This window comes from Ovis aries, chromosome Y (genome assembly GCF_016772045.2).
Source record: "Ovis aries strain OAR_USU_Benz2616 breed Rambouillet chromosome Y, ARS-UI_Ramb_v3.0, whole genome shotgun sequence".
NCBI classification, from domain to species: Eukaryota; Metazoa; Chordata; class Mammalia; order Artiodactyla; family Bovidae; genus Ovis; species Ovis aries.
This window is the reverse complement of record NC_082741.1, coordinates 8,170,715-8,192,478: the sequence shown is the minus strand read 5'-3', so window position 1 is coordinate 8,192,478 and position 21,764 is coordinate 8,170,715. Positions and strand designations below refer to the sequence as shown.

Sequence of the window (21,764 nt, the reverse complement as noted above, 5' to 3'; positions counted from 1 at the left end):
GGCAAGGCTGCCTGCCCCATCCCTAACAAGGACCATGCCATGAGGACAGGCGAGTCAGGGAGGGACTCCACCACTTCCTGGTCCCCTTTAATTCCTGGAAAGATCCAAGGCTGGCCCTCCACTATCCCGCCACTGACACTCACCTGGCTAGTGTATTTGGTAGTGTCTGCAGCCACATCAGAGGAAGCGGTGGTGATGGGCAGGACTGAATGAAGATGCAAGGGTGCTCGTGGACCCTGAGCTAGTGACGAGGGGCGACGACTAGGAGCTGGTCACCAGGGTGATAGTGGAGGTGGATGGGTTCTGTGTGATCCCTTTCTGCTGGACAGCTGTGAAAGCAAATGGTTCTTGGTCACCCCACTGCCTGAGGAAGCCTGTCCCAGCTCGAAGCTGTGGTGGGAGCAGGGGCCAATCGACACTCTCAAGTTTCCCTGCTTTCAACAGACAATGATTCTCCCATTGGCCAAACTTGAGCATAGTTCCAAGGAGCCTTTCTCAGCAAGGCCTCCATGTAGGTCTTTAAGGACTAATACTGCTTCCAGCAGCTCAAGGCTGCATCCCTAGGATGACCCACACCCGTTTAAAATCCCACCTAAGAAAACTCGAGGCTGCCAATAGAATTGCCTATTTGCTCCCATCAATACCTAAGGATAGGGCCCTTTGCCCTGTCTCTATGAGAGGGCAGAAGCCTACCTTTAAGAGGTAACTGAGTTAGCAACCTCAGATATTTCACATGGACCAACTCCCCCTTCCCACTTTGTGTAAAATTGTCGTTTTCTGACTCTATAGAATTCCCATGATTCCCCGTCCATATTCCCTAATCTCCTTTTAAAACCCCAGTCCCCTGTGTACACACTGAAATTGACTTCAGTTCATGCAGGACGTTTTACCCTACTGCAATAGTAAATAGCAGATTAAAATCTATCCTAACTACTTCAACTAGTTCTGGTCAGTTTTGTTTATGTTTAACAGGACAATCTGGGAATTATGAACCATACCAACAATGAGCTCCTTTTTGCCAGCTCCCAAGTTCCCCCGGAAGGCTCATTATACTTAAGGGCTGTGATTCAGCCGCCTGGAACTCCCCATCCTGGCCTGAAAGATCCCAGACCCGGTTCTGGCCTAGAAATAGTTTGGACAGCAGAATCAATCTGGCTATACTCTCATACTCTGTGTCCAATCCTGTGGTCTTCCTCCACCCCAATCTTTGAAGAGTTTCACTGGGAGCCAGTTCAATATCTGGCTACTCTTTCATTTCACAACCTGCTGCAACTCTTACCAGTTCTCCTCCTGATAGCGCACAATCCAAGAGCCCAGTAATGAAGAATCTCAGTGCAGGTTTCCCCATGAAACAAGACCAGTACCAATCCTCATGAGAGCCAGGCAAACTAGTCCCCATCAGATCAGCACTTTGTTCGGCTTACATCGGCCCCGAAAGAGACTCCTTCTGGGAGCTGTCATTCTGCACTTTGGCAACGGTTTGATGCTTGTTCTTCTTGCATTGGCTGGTGGGTGCTAATCCCTAGTTATTAAGGTATCCTTTACCATCCACTTCTCATACTGTACTCTTTCAAAAATTATGCCTAGTGGTTCACAGTGGTTCACAGTTCACAGTGGTTGCACAAGGAAACTTACACAAAGGTATTCATTGCAGGGCTAATTACAACTAGTAAAAACTGGAAGCAACCTAAATGCCTATCTGTAGGCAAATACTTTATTAGATAAACTGTGGGATATTGTACACCAGTGCAAAAGAAAAAGGGAGAGCTATATGCACTGACATGGATTGACCTCCAAAACATGCTGAAAGGTGGGGGGAGAAAAAGGCAAGGAATTTACCATTTTGATGTTTTCAAATAGAAAAAAAACCCAACCTTTATGAAGTCATATGTATATATATACACATAGATAAATATATATATATATATATACACACACACATAGATAAATATATATGCATATATGAATTAGAAAAAGACCTTATGGTTAACAATACTTTTGAGAAAGGGTGGAGTATGAAATAGAAAGTCAATAAAGATGACAGATTTTTGTTGTCTAGACATCCATTTCACCCCGTTCTAAGAAGACATGTACATACTGTTTATGAAATGAACAGGAAAAAAGAAAAGTTCAAAACAAAGCTGGAAAATAATTTTTAAAATAATACCAAATGATACGTGTCAGGCCTCCAGGATACAGTGGGCGAGCAACCACAGGAACTAAAGAAAGAAACCAAGAACGATTTTTCTCCTGTCCATGTGGCAAAGAAGGACCAGGTGCCATGGAGAACAGAGCGGGGAGGCTCGGTACCTTTCACAGCCTGTCCTGATATCTCGTCCCCTGGGAAGACTGAGGCTGCTGCTGGCTCTGCTGCTGCTGCTGCAGACACTGCATCTTCTGCATGTGCCACTCTCAGGAGGGCGTTTGAAACTTCCCTGATGAGTTCCACACAACCTGCTGCATGGCCGGGGCAGTCTCCTTCCGCAAAAGCAGCCTCTGCTTTTTCACTGGGTTTCCTGTGGTGCTGGCAGTAGTGATGGTGGCCGTGCAGGTGATGGTGGTGGCCATGACCCCAGCCCTGGGAGTTTGGGAGGATGAGCGGTTGAGGACCAGCATTTCCGGGGGAGACTGGCTGCCCGCTGTTGTGGATGGTGGAGCTTTACCTACAGCTGAAGCCAACACATGAAAAAAAAAAACAAAACCAGAAAGTAGACAAGACTCAGGCTGACCTGCAGGGTCTCCAGGCAAGTGAGCTCTAAGTCACCATCCCAGGATACCATGCCAAGGACCTCCCTGATAATTAGCACATTCTCACTTTATTAGCACATTCTCACTTTATATGTGTAGGCCAATTCTGCAGCATGTTCTAGCTTAAAACATCAGCCTCCTTGGGTTACACGCTTCCTCACATTTGAGATACTTGCCAAGGCCTCTGAGTGACTGAGGCCAACATGACCCAGTCCCTGGCCTGGAGTTTCCCACCTGCTAGTCGATGAACCAGTGGATGAACAGAATCTTGCAAGTACCTTGTTTTACAAAGTTAGAGTTCATTAAGCAATTTGAGAAAGACTTAGCCAAAGTCCATCTGGACATTAACAGGAACGCTTTCTTTGGCCAGGAAACCTACAGGAATCAGACAGCCTCCCAATGGCCAAAGCACTGAATAACAATGAATCACCTAGAATGAAGAGTATTGTGTTTCATCTCTTCTAATTCCTTCCAGAATAGTCTCAGCACGGCCTGGCACCTTGACACGTAACACTCAAGGGAACTCCACACCAAGGATAGAACCATCCCCAGCACAATGGTATTTATGGAGAATTTAGAAGCATTGCTTTTGTTTTGACTGCAGTTATCTATACTGCATCTTTTATGCAGAGCACAAAATACTGTTTTACCTAAAGTCTTGTAGTCAAGTTTAATTCCAAAATTGAAATCAATTTTTCTTTAAAGAGCTGTTTCTCTAGATAAAACATATATTAGGGCAGTAATTGTACCAGCAGGTTGGGAATGAGAAAATAAAATGAATATGAGTGACTAGAGTTTGAATAACACTGCCTTTCAGAATGTATCTACCTGAAGGAACTGGGCTATGAGTGTGGACGGCAGGCTCCCCCATCCCTGGGATTCTCCAGGCAAGAACACTGGAGTGAGTTGCCATTTTTTCTGCAATGCATGAAAGTGAAAAGTGAAAATGAAATTTCTCAGTCGTATCTGACTCTTAGCGACGCCATGGACTGTGGGCTACCAGTCTCCTCTGTCCATGGGGTTTTCCAGGCAAGAGCACTGGAGTGGGGTGCCATTGCCTTCTCCCCCATCTGTAGTGACCTCCATATCATGACAACAGTCAAAAATCACACCCCTGTCGTCGTTCTTCTTCAAGGACTAGAGTCGCCTAGTCTAGGGTTGCCCTCCCTTAGTGAGCCAGGAGGAGGTAGAGCTGACAGAGATGCCTCTTTATAAACTAAAGTGAAGATAAGTTGTCCATATGTGTGTGGATTTATCTCTGGGCTTTCTATTTTGTTCCACTGATCTATATTTCTGTCTTTGTGCCATTCACACCAGTCAGAATGGCTGCGATCCAAAAGGCTACAAACAATAAATGCTGGAGATGGTGTGGAGAAAAGGGACCCCTCTTGCACTGTTGATGGGAATGCAAACTAGTACAGCCACTATGGAGAACAGTGTGGAGATTCCTTTAAAAACTGGAAACAGAACTGCCTTATGACCCAGCAATCCCACTTCTGGGCATACACACCGAGGAAACCAGAATTGAAAGAGACATGTGTACCCCAGTATTCACTGCAGCACTGTTTATAATAGCCGGGACATGGAAGCAACCTAGATGTCCATCTGCTGATGAATGGATAAGAAAGCCGTGGTACATATACACAATGGAGTATTACTCAGCCATTGAAAAGAATACATTTGAATCAGTTCTAATGAGGTGGATGAAACTGGAGCCGATTATACAGAGTGAAGTAAGCCAGAAAGAAAAACACCAATACAATATACTTGTTACGTAAAGATGACCAGGACACCGAAAAGAGTGTCTAACAGGCTTTTTGATGGCGAAGCGCTCCCGGGTAGGGTTCCTGGACCTCAACGAGGCAGGTTGAGGAAGTCTGTGCCCGGACCATGTTGGAGGCAGCTTATATACATTCATTGCGAGGGATGGTCACGTTACTGGATGGGGGTTCAGATAGGTTACCAGGCCGAGGCATCTCGGGCTGATAGGTCCTTCTAGTGGCTGGAGTGGGGGCGGCTTTAGTTGGTGAAGTGTGCTTAAGTTGGTCCCTGGGATCTGGGAGGCTCCTTCCATTAGGGACTTCCCCTGTCTGCAGGAGGGAGAGGAGGGGCGGCCCATAATGGCCCCCGGGGTCCGGCCTTACGTTTTGACCCTTTTGATAGGATAAGGGGTGCCATTATTGCTCCTGGCTACTTCCTGCTGAACTGGGGTGCTGCTGGGCTGAGTGTCATGGCCAGATCCTGGTGACCTTTAGGGGGCCTCAGGGTCTCTGGACAGGAGTTTGGAGAATGTGGCCACCATCAACATCTGTCCAGTAGCCGTCTGGTTCATCTCCCTGACCCTCCAGAGTATGATCTGAAAGGCACAAGGTCCTGTTGACAGGATGAGGAACAAGGCTGTGAGAGGTCCAAGAAGTGGGAGAAGCCATTTTGCCCAAGACCACTTCCACCATACTAAGAAACTGAAACCACCTGACTCGGCCTGTCTAAGTCTGATGTTCTCTATCAGCTCTCAGACCTTGTTCTGAACTATCCCTGAGACATTAACAAAAAAACAAGAGTCTGCCCTTAGGAACTGACACGTTCCCCTTTTTCAGCTGTTAGCAGGTCTAGGGCCCTTCGATTTTGGAGAGCCACTGCTGCCAGAGAGGTTATCTGGGTCTATAATGCCACTAGGGAATTTGCCACCTTGTCCAGGTCTCGATTGAGGTCTGCGGACAGCTTCTAGCAGGAGTGTGTGGCTGGTCCCAATCCTCCTGCTCCCAGTCTTAAGGCTGTGAATAGACCTCCCCTGAGGAGCAGGGGAGTTGAAGCCAATGTCCTCCGGTGGCGGCGGGTTTGGCTGGATCTGGTCTTTCATTGCCTGCGGTGTCAGAATGGTCAGGAAGGGAGTAAGGAAGACTGGGGTGTAAGGCTGAGTCCAGTTGGGCGGGAAACATTGTAATAAGGAGGTTTGATTACAGAGAAAGAATATCCCAGGTTTTCCGCATATCGGAGGGTTTGGGGATAGAGGGTCTTGTCTTAAGCCATCACAGGCCACTGTGGTTAATGAGGTGTCGTTGGCCAGGATACAAGAGGCATTGGCTGGAAGGTACAGTATCTCAGTGGTCAAGGGCCCCATTGGCAAGGTTACTTCAGTGACATTTCGAGTGAGATTTTGGGCCTCTATCCATTTGCTGGGGATCGGTTGAGCAAGGAATGGTTGGGGTCTCAAGGGAAGATAGAGCCATCATGAGAGGTTTGGTGAGGTTTCAGTCAGGGTCTGATAGGTGTCATTGAGGCTGGTGAAAAATTGGGGTGAAAAATCTAGGGGTTTGAGTGCCTGATGAACCTGGTCTAGGAGTTTGTTGGGATCATGGTGTGGATCAGAGGCTTCAGTTGCCAACTTTATGAGGTCCTCTTGGACCTTATGTTGGATTTGTTCTCATCTCTGTCATTCCGTAGTGAGTTTGCATGGTAAACCACAGATTTTTGTCCCTAGCTTTATAGCAGTTAGAGGCTGAGCTTGATTCAGCTGTTTGGCTTTTGGCCATCCAGTACCATTTACCCCCATGGGAGCATGGCTGGGCGGGTGAGACATGATGGTCTCAGTGGACATAAGTGTAGGCTGTGAACCCAGTGCCCCAGCAGTCTTGTTTGGTGCAGCCCTGGGGGCAGGGCATAGGTTACCCTGCCCGTATTATCATGGCCAGGAGGGATAGTGGCAAGAGCATGTTAAGCTATAATATTAGAAGGAGAGTGATAAAAGTGAAGAAGTCAATTTGAGATTCTGTAAAAGGAGGAAGGTCCCCTGCAAGTGTAGATCAGAAATTGCCTGAAAGAAAGAGTCACAGTCGGTGATTGGGGTAGCCAGCCAAAGGTCCTGTTAGTATGGCCAAGATAAATTCTTCAAGGCAGGCCGGGATGAGAGACATATGGCCAGGTCAGGTTGTCCCAATGGAGTAGCATCCCAGGAATAGTGAACAGATAATAAGGTAAGCAAGGGCCAGTAAAAGTCAAAAGTATGAGCGGCCAGTCCTGAGGGGCTGTGACAGCCAGTCTAATGGCAAAGAGTATAGCCAGAGTTGCGATTGGCAATAGCCACAGCAGATGAAGCCAGACAAGCATTGGATGGGGCGTGTCAGCCACTGGCGGGAGGCAAGGATGTCTTAGTAATGGTGATCTTGGTAGGTCCCAAGATTTTAGAGGTGTGTAAGTCTCCAGGGGTTTCGGAGAAGGTAGCTGTGTAGTGGAGCCCGCTTGAGCCATGTGATGTGATACCATGGCTCATGTCCCCACAGTTTGGCTGCTGTAGGGGTGGTGAGGACCACCGTGAAAGTCCCAGTCCACTGGGGTTGAAGGGGTTGAGGCATCAGCGTTTTTAGGAGAACCTGATCTCCTGGTGCCAAAGCAGGGGATGGGATTGCTTGGGCATGGTCTCTGACAGGTTGAGGGAGGACATGGTCAGCGTGTTGTCTAAGTAGGGACCTCAGGAGAGTGAAATGGGACAAGTAAGTCTCTAGAAGGGGGTTGGGGGATCCAGAAGTTTAGTCAGCAGATATGGCCTACCATACAGCAGTTCAAAAGGTGTCAAAACTGTCTTGACATGAGGAGTTGTCCGTATGTGGGTCAGGGCTGCTGGAAGGAGATCAACCCAGGAGAGATGAAGTTCTGCCATTAACCTGGTCAGATGAGCCTTCAGGATGCCATTAGCGCATTTTACCTTGCCTGATGACCGAGGCCAGCATATACCAGAAGGTGTGATGTCTAGGCATGTGAGTAAAGTCTATCTGCCAATCCTGTCCCTGCAGGTGTCCCCTCAGCTGGTGAGTTTCTTGTGGCGGCCTGAGTCCTCCTTGAGGAGAGATCTTGGCACAGATTAGGCAGTGATGATGGACTGCCTGAATGGTAGGTCGGAGGTGTAATGGGGGAAAGAGAGGGCTAAGGAAGGTCAAAAGTGTGTGGGGCCCAATGTGTAAAGAGTCGTGGATCAGGGTGATAATGGACATTGTCTGTCTTTCAAGAAAGACTAGTTTGTCATGGAGCATGATCCATCCCGAGGGGTGTTTGGAAGTGCCCTCCTGTGAGAAGAGGGCCTCCATTTTGGCCTCTGAGTAGTTAGGTGTAAGGGAGGTCTTAAGAAATAGTATAGGCAGAGGCCCCTGTTGTAAGGCTATCTGTCTGGCCATCTGGTCAGCCTCATTGTTGTCTAGGGAAACCGTGTCATGAGTCATCTGATGTCCTTTGTAGTGCAGGATGGCTCACTGAGAGAGAGAGAGAGAGAGAGAGAGAGAGAGAGAGAGAGAGAGAGAGAGAGAAATCTAAGTAGATTTTAACATAAAAATGGAAATATTTGAAATTATTCTGAGATTCAAAAACAGTTTCAAAACTCCACCATTGATATGTAAAGAGATAAACTTGGGCTGCAAAGAAACACCATCTCAAACTTCCAAGAAAAGCTGAAAAATGGGATAAGAAATGTGTATAAAATAACTTGATTAGTTTTCTGATCCTAAATCTAAGACTTGTGAGCACTAAGGAAATGGAATGCCATGAACATGTTAGTTAAAGTGCGTATAACTGTTCAGTTCAGTTCAGTTCAGTTCATTTCAGTCGCTCAGTCGTGTCTCTTTGCAACCCCATGAATCACAGCACGCCAGGCCTCCCTGTCCATCACCAACCCCCGAGTTCACTCAGATTCACATTCATTAAGTCAGTGATGCCATCCAGCCATCTCATCCTCTGTCATACCCTTCTCTCCTGCCCCCAGTCCCTCCCAGCAACAGGGTCTTTTCCAATGAGTCAACTCTTCACATGAGGTGGTCAAAGTACTGGAGTTTCAGCTTTAGCATCATTACTTCCAAAGGAATCCCATGGCTGATCTCCTTCAGAATGGATTGGTTGGATCTCCTTGCAGTCCAAGGGACTCTCAAAGAGTCTTCTCCAACACCACAGTTCAAAAGCATCAATTCTTCGGCGCTCAGCCTTCGTCACAGTCCAACTCTCACATCCATACATGACTACTGGAAAAACCATAGCCTTGACTAGATGGACCTTAGTTGGCAAAGTAATGTCTCTACTTTTGAATATGCTATCTAGGTTGGTCATAACTTTTCTTCTAAGGAGCAAGGGTCTTTAAATTTCATCGCTACAGTCACCATCTGCAGTGATTTTGGAGCCCCCCCAAAATAAAGTCTGACACTGTTTCTACTGTTTCCCCATCTATTTCCCATGAAGTGATGGGACCGGATGCCATGATCTTCGTTTCCTGAATGTTGAGCTTTAAGCCAACTTTTTCACTCTCCTCTTTCACTTTCATCAAGAGGCTTTTTAGTTCCTCTTCACTTTCTGCCATAAGGGTGGTGTCATCTGCATATCTGAGGTTATTAATATTTCTCCCAGCAATCTTGATTCCAGCTTGTGCTTCTTCCAGTCCAGCGTTTCTCATGATGTACTCTGCATAGAAGTTAAATAAGCAGGGTGACAATATACAGCCTTGATGTGCTCCTTTTCCTATTTGGAACCAGTCTGTTGTTCCATGTCCAGTTCTAACTGTTGCTTCCTGACCTGCATACAGATTTCTCAAGAGGCAGATCAAGTGGTCTGGTATTCCCATATCTTGAAGAATTTTTCACAGTTTATTGTGATCCACACAGTCAAAGGCTTTGGCATAGCCAATAAAGCAGAAATAGATGTTTTTCTGGAACTCTCTTGCTTTTTCGATAATCCAGCAAATGTTGGCAATTTGATCTCGGGTTCCTCTGCCTTTTCTAAAACCAGCTTGAGCATCAGGAAGTTCACAATTCATGTATTGCTGAAGCCTGGCTTGGAGAATTTTGAGCATTACTTTAGTAGCATATGAGTGAGTGCAATTGTGCGGTAGCTTGAGCATTCTTTGGCATTGCCTTTTTTGGATGCTTCAGTTCAGTTCAGATCAGTTCAGTTCAGTCCAGTTCAGTTCAGTTGCTCAGTCGTGTCCGACTCTTTTCGACCACATGAATCGCAGCACGGCAGGCTTCCCTGTCCATCACCAACTCCTGGAGTTCACTCAGATATGCGTGCATCATGTCCGTGTAATCCACACAGTCAAAGGCTTTGGCATAGTCAATAAAGCAGAAATAGATGTTTTTCTGGAATTTTCTTGCTTTTTTCATGATCTAGCAGATGTTGAAGCAAATGTTTAATAATTCTCTGTTGTCTTAATATTAAAAATACATTTCAAATATTTAAAAAAAAAAAACCTTAAGTGAGGTGGAGTCACTCAGTCATGTCCGACTCTTTGTGACCCCACAGACTATACAATCCATGGAATTCTCCAGGTCAGAATACTGGCGGGGGTGGACTTTTGAGGGGATGGACTTTCCCTTCTCCAGGGGATTTTCTGAGCCCTGGGATCAAACCCAGGTCTCCCACACTGCAGACAGATTCTATAGCAGCTGACCCACCAGACAATAGATAATATTTTGTGCTCTGCATAAAAGATGCAATATGGATAATTGCATTCCAAACAAAAGTCAGGTGTCTTAGGGGCTGTGCATAACCTCTCTTCTCTGCCTGGGAATCTGGCCCACTCTGTTTCTCTGATCCTTGGCATCCTCCTGAACTTCCACCAGGTGCTTTTTGCCTGCCTCACCTTTCTGCTTAGGGATCCATGTTTACACTTACATGCCTGTTAACACGTACAGCTTGCTCCATTGGTGAGATCCCTGGGCCATTTGCCAGGATGTCAGTGCTTCGGCTGCCCCAAGATCTTTGTACCTTACACAAGCTCTTTCATGCATTCAGTGTCCATTCTTCCATCTCCCAGCCAGGCCAGTTCAGAGAGCTCACACGCGCATTTTTTCCAGTGCACATGTGTGCGTGCACACGCACACACACACACACACACACAATTCTGAAACGAAACTTGCACACATGGGGAAACATTGGTTTACCTGTCCAGTATTATGGATTTTGGAAGCACCCCTGTTTTCTGTCCCAGTTAATTTTTTTCACTCACTAGCTGATCAAGTCAGTGCCCTCTTCTACTTCTATGATATATCCTGGATGGTGAATGGTACTTGCTCATAAGGGTGATTGACATGCAAAGAGGTTAGCAGGGTTCGAAGTCCTCACTGTGGACAGTTGAGTGACATATGCCTGTGTTCTCTATTTCTGTCGCCTTGGACTGGTTCACAGTGCCAATCAGGTTGGTGTGATTCCATTCCCTGTGCTTTCCTCCCAGAAACGACACAGAAATAGCAAGGGGCTTTGAACTTGAAATTGCTCATGCACCCCTTTTCCCTGCAACAAGAATTCCTTAACAACTTTCTCTTTACAGAAAGGCAAGCCCCAATTCCTATCACTTGGGTGATAATTTACTGACAATCATGAAAAAATTCTGCATGGGTAATATCAGTTTAATGATCAATGCAAGAATACATTTGTAGGGGTAAAAGTCAGTGTATTTCAATCCTGCAGCAGTGTTCATAGAACACTTAACCAGTCAATCCCAAATCTTTCCTGACAGATAAAAAATTTCCTGACAGATGCATTCCTGCAACATCTTTGCCCTCTGTGATACTAATCAATATGCTCACTTCAATGAGTGATATTCTTGCCCATCAGGCATTACTGAGCTGGCTGGATGGCATCACGGACTCGATGGACATGAGTCTGAGTGAACTCCGGGAGATGGTGATGGACAGGGAGGCCTGGCGTGCTGTGATTCATGCGGTCACAAAGAGTCGGACACGACTGAGCGACTGAACTGAACTGATGGGTATTCTTGTTTCCACATGTGGATCACTGTTACCTACTCCTGCTGTAAACATTCCTTGCTCTGCACAAATATCATGGAACTCTTTTAAAAAGTCCAATTCAAGATGTTGGAAGCACTTGATCCAGGAATTTACATGCAATCTAAAAAAGATCAACAAACTTTTAAAAAAATGAGTGTAATTAGGGTGAGGTGAGGAAATGGGGTACCTTGTAAAAAAAAAAAGTGAATATGAGCAACACAATGCATGTATGTTGAATAGGGACTTGCCAAGTTGAACTCAGACAGCTATGGCAGCAGGGCTGTGCCTAATGGCAAAGCATGTGTGCATCATGAAAGAAGACAGGAGGCATAGGCAGAACCACAGGAAGAAACATCAACTCACATTCATGGGCAAACACGATGGAGACATCCAGTCTTCATTCTATACAGAGAAAACATGAACACATCCAGGGAACAGGAAGCAAATGCAGCTCAGGATGATTGAGCCAGAATGCTCATGAATTCATCACTAATCTGCAAAGTTTCACAGGCATTGATATTCAGTGGAAAAATACCTTACACAACACAGTCAAGTGTGCACTCAAATCTAATAGCACCTAGACTTTAGGGCCCAAGTGAAAGCCATCAAAGAGACTGGGACACAAGTCATGGCAAGTTTCCAGAGAATGACCATCCAGTCAACCATCCACAGTTCAGTTTACTAACCAATTCATGACTATCTCTGCACTCTTCACTCAAGGACAGGTTAGAGCTAAAGCCACCCCTGGTCCTGAAGCACTGGTAGGCAATATTAGGCATTCAGGGACACTGTTCTAAACTGTTTTTTCTTTAACTTCTTTGCAATGCCTTGCTAAAACTTCTGAATGTGGATAAATGTGGTACACTCCCTAGAATAAGCCCAGTCCTGAAAGCCATGCCTCAATATGCAATCTCATACCCACTGCAGAGTTATTACACCATAGTTTCAGCTTTGTTTTATTTTGAACTAGTGCTGAGAAGGACTGGTACCAGCCTGACAGGGCCTCGACGGTTCTTCGAAGTTTACAGACTAAAAAAGTAAGAAAACATGTTTCCAGTGTCTCCTGGGCTGGTTGTTCAGAAATCACCCAGAGAAGGCCAAGCCTTGCCTTCTAGAGCTGTAGATGCTTCTCTGTAGAAGGGGCAATCCAGGGTGTAGATATTAAAATGAAAAGCTGGCCCAGAGCAGATCTCATTCAGGGCATGTAGAAGGGAAATCCATAAATCCATGAACTTTCACGTTCAGTATTTACCCTTTGCCCTCAAAAGAGATGATGCTTCAAGGAGAAAAGTTGTAGAGTGAGAACTTCATACGGGACAGAACTTCATGCGGGACATCACACTCAGGCATATCCATGTTGGAACCATGGTATCTGGGATGAGAAGCCAACACTGGAGGGACAGATGTTGAACTCTCCCTACCCCATTTGTGCCAGTCTGTCCTTTGCCCAATCCAGAGGTGGATGCAATACTGGAAAGCAGTCATCTACTTCAGAAGGACCACCCTAAGTGCTGACCAGACCTTCAGTGAGCTCCATATGCTCCAGGTGTTCCCACTGGCCCTTGAGCAAAGTAGTGATATAGCCCTAGATAAAGGACAGGCCCGTTGTGGGTGAAAACATTCTTTGCTGAGCCATTCAGCAAGGAAGAGACACTGTCACCAGAGGGTTCATGAGAAAAATGTTATTTCTACACCTTGGCCAGATAGAGGGCCTTGGGCAAAGAGGTTAAGCCTTCCTTGAGAAAGAGTTATTAACCACTGCGCCATAGCAGCAGCAACAGCAGCAGCATGGGACACAGAGCACATGGATGGATAGGTGGGCCGTGACATCCTCATTCCCCTCACTTCTGCCCCTGCACACTTTGTACTTAAACTGAGTTCCTGGAAAAAAAAAAAACAACAAAGTTCACATGAGCTCAAACATCTATGATGGGATGTGTTTTCCTTCGTTTATCTGTTCCCTGGCAATTTATCTTTTCCCTGGTCATTTTTGTCAGAAACTAATATTCTCACGGCCTTCCCACCCTTCACTTTCTCCCTAGGCCACAGCCCTCTTCCATATACCTTATTCCCCCATTCCCTAAAACGTTACCTGGAAATCTAGCTCTAGAAAGCAGATCTCAGCAAAGCTGACCATGTACTCATATACACACTCTTATACATATGGCCTTCGAGGTTCATATTGAATTGAATGTTAAGGCTTTCTCCTTGTTATGTACTCTTAAAGTCTGATGATATGCAACAGAGAAGATACCTGGGGCACCACCTTTCAACAAAATGGCATTCCACTCTTTCAATCTCTGGCCATTGTTCACCAGACCCTTTCCATGAATATCCACATTTCCCTTAAAAAACTGCCAGAAACACAATTGATGAGCCCCTTATCTTCTTTCTCCATCCTCCCCAACTCCCACCCCACAGGAAAAACTGCATCCCCTGACACAACCTCAACATATGACTTAACCCCCTCTACAAATCTCCATGGACTGGTAATTCCCACACGGTAAACTGAGAATCCTACATGCAGCTGAAGTGTTTGTTCTGAGGACCTGCCCCAAAAATATGCAGACACATGCTAGATGCTTTTTATTTAGTTTTGAAATTATTTCAGGTTTATTTGTGTCTCCCTGTTGATCCATTTCACCACCAGAACACTCTTCATTACTTTCCCGTCCTATGCTGGCCACTGATCTTCACATGAAGCAGCTTCTTCGGTTTTCTATTTTAAGTAAGGAGGACACTCCATCATAAGTTTCTCAAAATCAAGGGTAAGGGGGTTTCTTTCCAAACAGAGACAGACACAGATATGTAAACCTACCCTTTCTGAAAACATTAAAGACAGCTTTAATCTTTCAAGTTAGTTTCCAGAGGAGAGAGTCTGTGAACTTTTACATTTTCTCTAAGCACATACTAAAAAACATCTCTCACTATTCTATTTTCATCTTTCTCACTGTCTTGATTTCCATTCTGTCAGTATATCACAAATCCTTTCTGGAAGGGGTGAAAACAACCACCAAACAAAATATCTATTTCAGAAAGAGAGGAATAGTATAAATGTATCATTCATAGGAACACTGTCAGGGGCTGCTGCTGCTGCTAAGTTGTATCATTCGTGCCCGACTCTGTGGGGCCCCATAGACAGCAGCCCACCAGGCTACTCCATCTCTGGGATTCTCCAGGCAAGACTCCTGGAGTGGGTAGCCGTTTCCTTCTCCAATGCATGAAAGTGAAAGTGAAGTCACTCAGTCATGCCCAACTCCTAGTGGCCCCAGGACTGCAGCCTACCAGGCTCCTCCGTCCATGGGATTTTCCAGGCAAGAGTACTGGAGTGGGTCGCCACTGCCTTTGGGACACAACAATTCCACAAACTTCATGGAATAAATGCCACCCCTTTTGCTTTCTGCAACATCAGATGTGGTCCCTCAAACCCCAATCCACACAGAGTTGGATGTTTCAGATGCTATTCATAATTTTAAGGGATGGGGTGGTGATCCATCCTTCCTGACTGACTCAACTGCCTCTCTCTCTTGCTGCCCTGTGTCACTGAGAGACAGTCCCTCCTCTTTCAATGAACTGCCGAACTGAGGTTCCAGAACAGTTCACAATGACGCAAACACAGGAAAAAATGCTTGAAACCCATCCCCCTTCCTGCTTTAAGCAGCCAGACTAGGAAAGCCCCAGGGGACACAAAACTGAGACGATAGCTCCTGTCAAAAGCTGTGTGTTGTCTGTTTAGTCACTAAGTCGTGTCCAACTATTTGGTGACCCCAGGGACTATAAAGCCCACCAGACTCCTCTGTCCATGGAATTCTCCAGGCAACACCACTGGAGTAGGTTGCCATTTCCTTCTCCAGGAGATCTTGCTGATCCAAGGATCAAATTCGTGTCTCCTGCATTGGCAGATGGAGTCTTTACCACTGAGCCACATAATGAAACCTGGCTATCCCTGTATGTAACTCACAAAGTACAACAGGTTTTATAGCTATAATCTCCAATTTGTCCTTAAACCATGTCTCTTTGGGTCCTTAATTGATTCTTACCTTTCTTGGGCATACCATCTCCCACTTGCCAAGCCAGCTGAGAAATTCGCTGACTGCTTTGCCAATGGGCCGGAAATCCTTCAAATATTCCTATGTTCTGTGGGGGGTCTGCCTGCATGCCTGGGGTGTGGCAGGTTTGAGAGCAGCCACTGCTCGTTCAGTCCCTAACAGCAGCAAAGGGGGAACTGCTAAGACTCAGGCAGCAGTTCACAACTAGGGGAGATTTCACTTTGTAAAGACACTTTTCCAGGACACCACTGGGTAGATGCTACTGATATCCAGTTGGTAAAGGCCAGAGATACTGCTAAACCTCCTTCAATACTCAGGACAAAGAATTATCTAGAATAAAAAGTCAATAGCGCCAAGGTTGCAAAACATCAGGCCCATGTCAGTTACATGCAAATATGGCAGACCACAGGCACAGGTGCATATCATACAATGCCCCTTGGATTTCTAGAGGCCTGAAGAAGAACTCAGCAGTCTGGTCCCACCGACCCAAAAGGTCTTATAGTCTAGTAAGAAAATGTATTTTGAGATGCCTGGGCAGCGTGAGGGGAGGTAAGGTAGAATAAATTCACCAAGGTCTTTGACCTGAACACTTTCATCAGTGTCAGTCTTGTCCAGTGTCTTAACATTGACAAACTCTTTAGGCATGTATGTGAACATACTGGAAAAAGAAACTGCTTAGGTTCAAAATGACTTGACTGCTAGAAGCAACTGTTCCTTTCTAACAGACTTATTTTCCGGTGCTCAAGGTCAACCACATTGGGTATCAAAAAGGTAAAAGGTGGGCAGGCCCAGCTTAAGTCCTTGTCCTGCTCAGTAACTAGCTACATGACCAGGAGCTAATCCAAGCTTTGTTGTGCCACACTTTCTGATGTCAGAGGGTGACATGACATGCAACACTACAAATGGCAAGGTGACATCCTCAGACCAAATCAAGAAACCAGAGACTGGTACAGTCACTCACCCTCCTCCTTGGGAGACAGTTCTCTGGCTTCCTTCCTAGATTTTTGACCCTCCTATGCAGAATGGTGTTTTCCTGAATCTATGTCAAGTCCACTCTTTGAATTGGAGTCCAGGCCCAAATGCACTATTGGGGATTCCACTTCACCTTTTCCCTTCAGCTTATCCTTTGTGGGATGAGGCAAGGATTTTGCTTTGTCTGAAAAGTCCTTCTCAAGCTGGGGGCTCATCTTCTCCTAGACTGCTCTTGGGTCCACTTTCTCACTGGCTGGTGAAACGCTTTCAGCTCCTCTTCCATCTCCACTGGGTTCAGCAATTTGGCCTTTTTTCTTGACAGCACATGGCTTTTTGTACATCTGAGCCCCCTCTTTTCTTCAGCATCTTCTGGCTCTTTATTGGACCTCTGCTCCTCATCACTCATAGAGTCATTTCAACTACTATCTGACTTTTCAGAATCCCTTGAATTGCTATGTTCCACAGGCATATAAACATCTGCTGAGATTTCATGTATGCCTAAGCAAATGAACAGATAAACCTAAAAAACAAACAAACAAACAAATAAACAAAAAACCAGCATGTGGTGTAGTCACAGAATAAAGAGCAGGACTAAAACTCCATAAATATTTTCCATGCTCACTGCTGGAATAAAAAGGAATATACATGGCATCACACTGGCCTGGTGGGGTTAGCAGTAGACTTAAGTTGCAGCTGACTACAGGGAACAAATGGAACTTGCCGGGAGAGCATCATTTACTGACATTCAAAGATGACATGGAACCAGACTACATGAATTCCTGATTTATCCAGAGCTCAGTCTTGCCCGCATATATAACACACCAAGACACAGAGAATGGGAGGCATGGAAGCAAAAGCTACACAGGAGTTGTTAAAACTCATTTAACATTTAACTGAACATTTTCAGTTCAGTTCATTTCAGTTGCTCAGTAGTGTCCGACTCCTTGAGATCCAATGAACTGCAGCACATCCAACTGTTTTTCTGTTTGTAATCGAGTCCAGAGGAAAGTCACCCATTTCCATGCCTCAAGCAAAAGGAAAACAATAAAACAGCAGGAGTTTCCTACATATACAAGCAAAAATGGGAAAATCTGTTTCCTAACAAGAATTTCATTTAACACATTTATGTTTTCTGCTCCTGGTAGTGGGTCTCATCCATTTGTAGGCAAATAATCCGATACCCTACAATTTTGAAAAGAGGAAATCCCCATCAACTCTGTATTATCTTCATTCTAGAACAATGGTTACCCTGAGTGGGATCACGGAAGAGAAAACCATAAAAGGGTAAGAACCACAAACAGCCCAGCAGGATCAGGAGTGAACGATATCCACCTCCTCCAGGACTCAAATGGAAAGATTCTAAAAACCAAATTGGGTTTAATTTCTGGATCTCAGGGCTGGTGCAATTAGTAACTAAAGGTTGGCCAACAGAATGACAAGCATGGCTGCCAGGGGCCAGCGTGAGGAATTCCGCCCATGGCAAAGGTCACGAGGAAGGAGGCTTGGCATATGCAAAGGCGTGATCAAGCCTCAGGAAACCCTCTGTTCCCGAGCATCTAACCCCAAAGCCAGAGTCTGTTTTATGCTCTCACCTACACCTCTGACTTTACGGGGGGCTCTCCCCCATAACCGTTTCTCTCGGAGAAGGAGTAAACGTGCAGCTCCAAGGCAATAAAAATTCTTGGGCGTGACAAGAGTGTTTCAGCTTACGGACTCCTCTGAAGGTTATCTAGCCCACCTGTATAGGGTCGTCTGGCCACATGTAATTGTTTATAGCCTCCCAACTTGAGAGGCACGAGATGTTTTAGACTTACTAAAGGCAAAATCTTTTGGGGAGTTAGAAATTATTAGTATAGTTGGTTAGGAATTATATTGGTGAAGGGCTTTTTCATTTGTTGTGTCAAAAACTGCTGCTAATTCCCTGCTCTGGGTGGGACAAGGATGTCTCAGGTCAAACCTCTCTGCTGACAGACTAGCTTGTGTGACAGGATTATCCATACTCCTGCCACATGATTGTTTACTACCTCTCAACCGTAAACAGCACAGAGAGTTTTGGAGTATTTTGAGAGTCTTAATTAGCACAGGACTTTTTCTTGTTGTTGAGTCAGTGATTGCCGCCAGGCCTCCATATCCTTAGGCACTTGGGAATATATTAATCAATGTATTTGGAATATAGCAAAGGAAATATAGTAGTTTTTGATGTTAGCAATACTAGACTTTTTGAGATAATGGATTTTCTCTTTTGTAATAGATCGCTGTACTTTGTTATAAATCACTGTGTCCTTGCTATGTAAAAATGTAACGTTATCATATCTTAAGACTAAATAGATCTTAAGGGGAGCATTGGTGAAAGGATTTTCATTTGTTGGGCTGATGTTTGCTGCTAAATCTCCATGTCCCCTACCCTTATAATGAATATAACTAACATATAGGAGAACTAAGTATTAACCTTTAAGCATATAGGAGAAATAAGTGTTAACCTTTAAGATTAATCATGTTAACCTTGGGTTAAATAAATTCCTTTCTTGATTGTAACTCACTACACCCCCACCCTATAGGAATGTAAATTTATTTGGAGGGTGGTGCCTGGTTTAAGAAAAAACACCCTTGGAAGAAATAAGTTTTTTGGTTATCAGAAAGAAAGGATCATAAAATGTCAGCAGGTCTCACTCATGGCCAGAGATGATGTAATATCCCTAAGACCTTTTTTTTACATTTATGTGAAGCACCTGATTTTTATAAAGGTCAGGACTGCTGACCCCCACGTGACTCTGTATTCATCCCTATGTGTAACAAAAGGTATATAAGCAAACCCAAAAATAAAGAAATCGGATCAGTTTCCAAAAAGACTGATTCCCCCATGTCGCTTCTTTCTTGCTCCCGTTTTTCTGGCTGAATTCCCATCTGGAGCATGGATGCTATTCCACGTAATCCAAGTTATTCAGCCTCCTTTTCTCCACTAATCTTCCTACTACACTATCCATTTCTAATCTCTCTATATCTGTGATTAAATATGTATTTTTCCAAAGACGCCGACTCCATCCCCACCTTCGAATCACCCTGGATCCACCGGGGTTGGACCCCGGCACATGGCCACACATGCTTGGATACTGGAGCCCAAAGTAGGTGAATTCAGATCCTGCTTCTCTGCTTCTACTAGTTCTGTGACCCTGAATGAGTAAACTACCTGTCTGAGCCTCTGTCCCTTCCCCTGGATAATGGGTGTGATAATAGTATCAACCTTCCAGGACAATCTACACACAGTTCAAGGGGCATAGGAAGTCCTCCGTAAATCCTTAATAACAATGACAAAATGAGGACCTAGACCAGCTGCCTGCAAGGACCCAAGACACACACCTCACTGTGCTTTGCAACTCTCTATGTCTTGTTGAGATTTGGCTGGAATCTACTGTGAATCTGCCCCTTGGGAGAGAGGAGAAGAAAAAGGAGCAGACTGCTGCTGGACAGACTCACTCACCTCCATCAGGTTCATCTTGGCCTTGCTTTGATCTTGAAGACACCACTACACTCTTGTGAGATCAGGCACTGGAGGTAAATAGCGAATAACACTCATCACTTGGCTTCTTCTAGAAAACACGTTCTTGCGTTCAGGAGGAAAACACTTTAAATACCTCTATTGTTTATCCCAACAATAGTATCTACTCAACCGCCTGGGCTGACTTGGACATAAGAGGCTGAAAGAACATTTGGCAGGTTTCTACTGAACTATCACCTGGGTTGCTTTCAATACGGAAAATGCACTACTCCAGCCAGATGGTTGGTTTCCATGAAGCTCAGCAACATTGTGGATCCTCCAAAGTCAAAGGTTACACTATTTTCAACCTCAACAACAGCTAAAAGAGTGATACTGAGTCGGGCCACTTTGCTTTGAATTTCAAGCCCAGATCAGCATGGGTTTGTAACCTAAAGCAGTGCTGAGCCTCGCAGAGAATATGCTGATAAAAGATGGGCCTCAGCTCATTTACCCAGAGACTTTGTTCTTCATCAACCTGGTCTGAAGCTCAATATAGAAAGAAATGGAAAATAGGAATTTCCCTGGTGGTACAGACGTTAAGACTCCATACTCCCAAAGCAGGGGACCCCGGTTTGATCTCTAGTCAGGGAACTAGATTCCATAGGCCGTGGCTAAGAATTTGCATGCCACCATTGATGGTCAAACATCCCGCATCTCACAAATAAGACCCTGCCTAACCAAATAAATATTTAAAGAAAGGGTAAATAGAAGACAGGCACACACTCCAGCTGGCATGCTGTACCTCCCTTTGGCTCCTGGTATCTATCTGAGGAATAGGGACTGATTAGTCTTGGACAGGAAACTGTGCCTTCCTGCTCAGGAAAGATGTCAACTCCTCCTCAAACTGGCCATGGGCAAAGGCCTCTACTTAATGACTCAGGTCCAATAGCCCTGCCTGCCCCTACCACCACCCCAACCCCCGCATGTCTGCTGTGGATCCTTGTTTGACCAAGCTGGCCCAGAATCCCAAGGATCCATGAGCATGCATTTCTTGAATTTCTTCTGCACATCCTCTGCCGTTGCCTCTGCTGCTGCTGCTCCTAAGTCACTTCAGTCGTGTCCAACTCTGTGCAACCCCATAGACGGCAGCCCACCAGGCTCCACCATCCCCGGGATTCTCCAGGCAAGAACACTGGAGTGGGTTGCCATTTCCTTCCTCCAATGCATGAAAGTGAAAAGTGAAAGTGAAGTAGCTCAGTGGTGTCTGACTTATAGCAACCCCATGGACTGCAGCCTACCAGGCTCCTCCGTCCCTGGGACTTGACAGACAAGAGTACTGGACTGGGATGCCATTGCCTCTCAGTTCGGTTCAGTTGCTCAGCTGTGTCCAACTCTTTGTGACACCATGAATTGCAGCACGCCAGGCCTCCCTGTCCATCACCAACTCCCGGAGTTCACTCAGATTCATGTCCATCTAGTGACCCCCAAAACATAAAAACGGGACAAAATGGTGAAAGCAGCAAAGGCCCAGAAAGCAGTGAGAGACTCTGCAGGCAGGAAACATGGGCTTTCATCCTGACATCCCCTCCAATAGACCCAAATGCATTTGGGGTCTGATAAGGTGTGCCAAGTTCCTCTGACTGATCCCTGAAAGCAGGTCAGGAAGGATGTGGGATCCCTCAAGGATCCATCAAGGACAAAGATGAGCCATCTCTGAGCTAGGTCCACTGGCTATGAGCTCACTACCTGTTTCTTCCATCT

At 45.5% G+C, this 21,764-nt stretch overlaps 1 pseudogene; it reads right to left on the bottom strand.

Annotated features, from left to right (window-relative positions):
- Nucleotides 1-20,033, bottom strand: part of LOC132658882 (MYND-type zinc finger-containing chromatin reader ZMYND8-like) — a 48,253-nt pseudogene extending 28,220 nt beyond the window's left edge.
- Nucleotides 20,034-21,764: the final 1,731 nt, after the last annotated feature.